We start from the raw sequence: 6,937 nt of genomic DNA on the forward strand, positions 1-6,937 counted from the left end.
GAATTAAGTACCTTGAAGTAAGTTCTTTACCTTTCTTGTATTCATCTGTGACAAGAACAGAGTCTGACAAACTATCAGTGACAAAGTATCAGTGGCTTTATCAGTTAACAGATTAAAAAACAAATCAATGAATAAACAAAGAATATCCAATCATTCTACCTTTTCCTCCATTCACTCTTCTCTAAAGCATTGCCCAGGCAACCTGTAATCTCTCTTCCCAGAAAGCCCCTACAAGATGGCAAGCAGGTATAAGAAAGAGATGAAGAGATATGAGAGAATAGGAACTTAGGTGATGGCAGAGAGTGTGCCCACCGCCAGCACTGGGCACCGTGAAGCTGCTCTTTGCTATAGAGAAATGGCTTGATGGAGGACCCTCTACTCTGCAGCTGCCTTAGTCCACTCTTCAGGCTCTAGGTGTCCTTATTCTACATGACACCAAAGCCTAGACCCTCCCATGATAATGCTCTGGAGCTCTCTCCTTCACTGAGGAGCATACCTGGAAGAAACTCACCTGGAGAGGAGGGATTGGACTGGAAAGTTCTATTTCACTTCTGGCATCAATGCAGGCTAACCACAACTAGTAAAGAGCCATGCTTGGGAGACAAGGGCAGCTCCTGCTGTCTCCAGTCATGGTGAAGAACACTGTCCACACCCAAGAGCTCAGGAAAATCTCCAGAAGTAGTGCTGAGAGGAATCTAGCCATCTCCCTCTCCCTCATTCTCTCTGCCTCCTTCTTTCTCTACCTTACCTGTCCCCAAGGATAGTTATGCACTGGGGAATAATTTGCACAGGTTCAGGGACACACTAGGGATGTAGTCAAGGAAAAGCTGAAGAAATTTTCACTTTTCCCTCCTGAGGATAATCAAGTTTCAGATCCTGGATAAGTTATGTGCATTGGAAACACTTAAAAACTCCTAGTCAGGAATTTCTCAACTTCTAGGCTGCCTTCCTCCCAGACCCTTAGTTATCACAACAACCAAGCTGTGAACACTCAGCCCCTTGATCTGCTCTCTGCTTCCCCCTGACTCCATTTAGCCCCAAGGAGCCTGAGCTACCCCCAAGCTGATGACTCCACAAATGGTTCCCAGACACACATCAGAAACCTAGAGGCCACTAAATCTTCATCATCTTCTTCAAAGTTTCATGAAGCACATATTTCTCAGGTGATCTATGCACACTCTCCACCACCTACTTTCTATCCATAGTAATGGGAGCCTGGTAAGACAAATAGAGAGGACCTGCCACTTATGCCAACGTCACATTCTGTTAATGCCACAGCCCATTCCAGTCCCTCCAACATGCACCCAACTCTGGGTGTTCAGCCATACATTTCCCTTCTAGATCTTCAACTGCTCTCGGGTCACCTCAATGTGCTGCTTGAATTGAGAGGTCAGACTTGAAGAAACAACATTCAAAATTAATAACGACAAAATAGTGCATAAAAGTGAGAATGACCGGGATGCTGAGTTTAAAAGAAAAATCACCTGAGACAATGTCAGACGCTTGACTGACTGAGCTGCCCAGACACCCCCGAGGGAAACTCTTAAATACAGAGAACAAAACAGGGTTCCTGGAGATGGGTTAAATGGGTGATGAAAATTAAGAAGGACACTTTTGGGGATGAACACTGTGTGTTATGTGTAAGTGATAAATCACTAAATTCTACTCCTGATATCATTGTTAGACTATATGTTAGCTAACTTGGATGTAAATTAAATAATTAATTAATTTAAAAAATATATTTACTTTTACACATTGAAAAACAACTGCCATTTTTCATGAAATTATCAAAGGTCATTATTTAAAAATCAAATGGAAGAATATAAGGTGAGGTGTAAATATCCTTCTCCCCATCTTCTTGCTTCCCCTGATACATCTCCTAGAGCTAAATAGTATTGTAAACTATTATAATTTTCTAGTGTAATCATATAGAAGTTTTCTGCATGTTATAAGAATATCTATATATATATATTCTTTTTAAGTAAGTGGTATTTAAATAAATATATCTTCCTGCTACCTTTTTCTTAATGTCTGTGTGTATGCATGTATGTGTGTGCATGTTTTTGTGTGTTAAACTTCTCCATATTGTTGATGATATGTGGGACTCCTGGTGGCTCATTTGGATGACGAACCAACTCTTGGTTCAACTCAGGTCATGTCCCTAGGGTCATCGATTTAGCTCCACATTGGGCTCAGAGCCGACCTTGGAGCCTCCTTAAAGTTTTCTTTCTCTATCCCGTTGCCCCATTCCCCTGCTTATATACATGCTCGCTCGCTCTCTCTCTCTCTCTCTCTCTCTCTCTCTCTCCCTCTCTGTCTCTCTCTCCCTCAAAATGAATAAAATAATGATATGCCAATCACATTTTAAATTATTGCTTATCTAATATTCACTTATGAAACATGATCATTATTTAATGAATATACTGATGAATGTTTCATTTTCTCCAGTTTTCACATCTATGTTGCTGCTGCACTAAATAGTCTCATGTCTGAAAAGTTGTACAAGTATAACTTTTTAATTGCATTATATTATGAGCTGTTATCAAATCACTCTCAAAAAGTTGCATTAATTTATAATCTCATTTAAAGTTTTTGTTTAAATTCCTGTTAGTTAAAATACACTGTAATATTAGTTTCAGGTATACAATATAGTGATTCAACACTTCCATCCAATAGCTGGTGATCATCACAAGTACCCTTCTTAATCCCCATCAATTATGTCACCCACCCACCTCCACCTCCCCTCTGGTAACCATCAAATTGTTCTCTATAGTGAAGACTCTGTTTCTTTGTTTGCCTCACTCTCTCTTTTATTTTCCTTCTCACTTATTTATTTTTTTTTTAAGTTTACTCATTTATTTTGAGAGACAGGGAGGGAGCAAGCCAGGAAGGGGCATAGAGAGAAGAAGAGAGAGAATCTCAAGGAGGCTCCATGTTGTCAGCACAGAGCCCGATGCAGGGCTCCATCTCATGAATTGTGAGATCGTGACCTGAGCCAAAATCCAGAGTTGGACACTGAACTGACTAAGCCATTTATTTTGTTTCTTAAATGAGGTTGTATGGGGCCTCTCCTGAGAGCTTGTGGTCAGGGCACTTCTATTTCAGTGTTAACCCCATGCAGAACCTAGAATGACACTAACATAACAGGAGCCACTAAACACACTGTGAAGTAAGGACCAGTCCCTGAAGGCCTCGTCCCCATAAGAAGTGTGCTGACAGCTGCCTGCAACACCCCAGTCCCAGCACGTCCCTGTTAGACTCTGAGTGGCCATGTTGGGTCTTGTTATGACTCTTGGACAAAAGTGAAGGAAGGTTGTGGTCAAATGAGGAAATCTGAGAACGGACTCCGTCTCAGAACCTTTACTGCAGAACCAGCTTTCTTCATTTAGGGCATGGTTGAGTTTTTAACTAGATATCTTTCTAGTATTTTCAACTATATACTGGCAGAGTAGAAATGGAGAAGCAGGAAGAAATATAAAATACTAAATCTACTTTGGAAAAAGTCATTTCTTATAAACTTATACATATGTATATACATATACATATATATCTCTCCATATGATTCAGCAATTCTATTTGTAGGTAGCTCCCTAAAATAAATCACAATGTAAATCCTCACAAATACTTCTGTTATAATGTTGAGTGCCTTTATTCATTATAACTAATGGCGACGGAAAATATCCATCAACAGAGAATGATATACTGTTATGAGGAGTTACCACTCAGCAACGAAAAGAAAAAAACTACTGATAGACACCAAATGGATGAATTCAAGTACATTAGAATGAATGAAAAGGTCAAACACCAAACAATGCATACTGTCTGGTGCCATAAACTCTAGGATAGATAGAAAATACTCTGTAGTTAAAGGAACCCCAGCAATGATTGCCTCGGTGCTGAAGAGAAATTGGGGAAGTTTAGGTGAGTAGTCTGAGGCTTATAGCTCTCATTTTTAAACTATTGGATTATATTGATTAGGTTTTTATTCAGCACGTTGGCCTCTCTGTTAATGAGAGATATCGGCCTATAGTTTTCTTTTATGTAAGGTTCTTGGCATGCCTTGGCACAATGGCAATTTTGGTTATCACAAAATGAGTTGGGAAATATGCCTTCCTTTCCTATTTTATGGGAAAAAAATGTTTGTACTATTTCCTCCTAAATTGTGTGGGGAAATTCACCAGTGAGGACATCTAGGCCAGGAGTTTTCTTTGTGAGAAAATATTTCTAGGTGAAACATCTTTCGTAGCTATAGGACTATTCAAAACTTCAACTTCAGTTTGAGTTTTTCAGGTGAATTGCTTAATTCATCTAAGTCAAGTTTATTGACATAAGTTGTTCATGATATCCATTTTTATACATTTAATGATTATTGTACTATTGTGATATCCCTTGTTTCCATTTCTGGAATATGGAATATGATATAGACCAGATATCTGGTTCATATTTCATGTTCTCAAGTCATTCTCCCTATGTGTGTCTCTTCACAAACTGTGCCCTACTTATAAGGACAATAGTCATGAGAATTAGGGACCCACCTTCCTTCACTATGACTTCATCTTCAATAATTACATCTGCAAAGAACCCATTTCCAAACAAGTTCACATTCTGATGTACAGGAAAAGTAGAACTTCAACATATGAATGTTGACAGACATATTTCAATCCATAACAGAATTCTTGGTTTCTTCCATTTCAGAGCAATTATGAATATAGTAAACATTTATATTCAAGATTATATATGGACATAATTTTCAACGCATTTGTGTGTATACTAAAAAAGATAATTGCTGGGTTGAATGGTAAGAGTATATTTAGCTTTGTAAGAAATTGCCAAATTGTCTTTCAAAGTGACTGTACTATTTTGCCTTCACACCAGCAATAATGAGAGTTCTGGTTGCTCTACATCCTCATCAACATTTGGTGTTTTAGAATTTTAGCCATTCTACGGGGCATGGGGTGGTATTTCATTTTTTTAATTTGCAATTTCCTTACGACATAGAATGTTGATCATTTTTAACATGTTTATTTATAGTCTTCATATGTTCTTTAGTGAAGTGTCTGTTCAGATCTTTCGTCCATTTTTTAATTGAATTATGTGTTCTTATTGCTGAGTTTTAAAACTTCTTTGTATATTTGGATACATGTCCAACATTTCATCATATGTGCTTTGCAAGTATTTTCTCCCAAAACTGTGGCTTGCCTTTTCATTCTCTTAACAGTCTTTCCCAGAGCAGAAGTTCAAGTTTTCTATTTTTTGTTTCCTAAATCATGCTTTTTGTGTTATATCTAAAAAATATTCATCAAACACAAGGTCATCTAGTTTTCTCCTCTGTTAGGTTGTGATGATTTGTAGCTTTGCATTTGACATTTAGGTCTCTGCTCCCAGTTGAGTTTATCTTTTTAAAGGTGTAAGGTCTGTGTCCAAATTATTTTTTCATGTAGATATCCAGTTATTCCAGCACTGTTTGTATAAAAGACTATCCTTTCTCTATTGAAATACCTTTGGTTTTTTTTATTACAGATCAGTTGATGATATCTGTGTGTGTCTCTTTCTGAGCTATTTTCTTCCACTGTATGTTTCTCTATATTTCACCAGTAACACACTGTCTTAGTAATTACAGCTCTATAATAAGTCTTGAAGTTGAGTAGAGACAATATCTTCAACTTTGTTCTCTTTCAGGATGTGATGGCTATTCTGATCCTTTCCCCCTTTCCATATAAACATTAGTATTGTTTTGTCACTATCTACATAATAACTTACTGGTATTTGGCTGAGACTGAATTGAATCTATAGATCAAATTGGGAAGGATTGATGATATCTTCATAATACTGCTTTCCTGTGCATGAATAGATATTTCTCCATTTATATAGATCTTGGTTTATCTTTCATCAGAGTTTTATAGGTTTGGTAGTTTTTCTCATATAGATCTTGCACAAATTTTGTTCACCTTGTACCTAATGTTTTCCGGTGCTAATTTAAAAAGCATTGTGTTTTTAATTTCAATTTCTAGTTTTTAATTGCTAGTATATAAGTAAACAAGTATACAGGAAAGTGATTTACTTTTGTATACTAAGCTTATATCCTGTGACTTTGCTTTAATCACTTTTAAATAACACTATATCTCTTCATTTATAGTGCAGGCATCTTATAAGAAAATATCCTCAGTCCCTCATACACATTCCTTAATTAAATATTACTTATTCATAAGCTATAATCATCCAATATGTTGCTGCACATCCAATATGTGTCATTCCGACAAACTGTTACCTGTGAGACCAGGTAAGTACAAGAAAAATTAAAGTTTTTATTTTATTCTTTCTCTAAGTTTCCTCCTTTCTTTCTGTAGGTTAAATTCCTGGACTGTATTATTTTCCTTCTCTTTAAACAACTGTGTTAACATTTCTTGCAAAGCAGGTCTACTCATGACAAATTCTATCAAGTTTTGTCTGAAAAGTCTTTGCTTCATCACTTTTATTTCTTCACTGCCATTGAGTTGAGCGGGTTCCAGTCTGGGGGAACTGCAGCAAGGTATTCCCAGTGGCTGATATGCAGGTGGTTTTATCTGGCCAAAGTGACAATGAAGTATGAGACTGGAATAAAAACATCCAAAATAGCTTACCACTTATGAGTTCTCTGATAGAGGGATGGTAGGAAGTCTGCCCCATAAAAATGTGGAAGCACACCAAGTAAGAGGGCCAAAGAGCACAAAGCACAAGGAATAATTTATTGTTAGGCTCATGATATCGCCAAGGGTATACAAGCAGAAAAAAAATAGTGTGAATACTCAAGTAGAATTTTAAATAAGACACCTTTTAACATAAGGAAGACCAACCTGACAAGTCAAGAAATATCTTTACATTGTTTATAAATATATCCCAGTAGAAACAGTTGAGTACAGTCACCTCTGAAGAGTATGAAGAGAACTATGGATCAGAA

This window comes from Suricata suricatta, chromosome 2 (genome assembly GCF_006229205.1).
Source record: "Suricata suricatta isolate VVHF042 chromosome 2, meerkat_22Aug2017_6uvM2_HiC, whole genome shotgun sequence".
Classification (NCBI taxonomy): Eukaryota; Metazoa; Chordata; class Mammalia; order Carnivora; family Herpestidae; genus Suricata; species Suricata suricatta.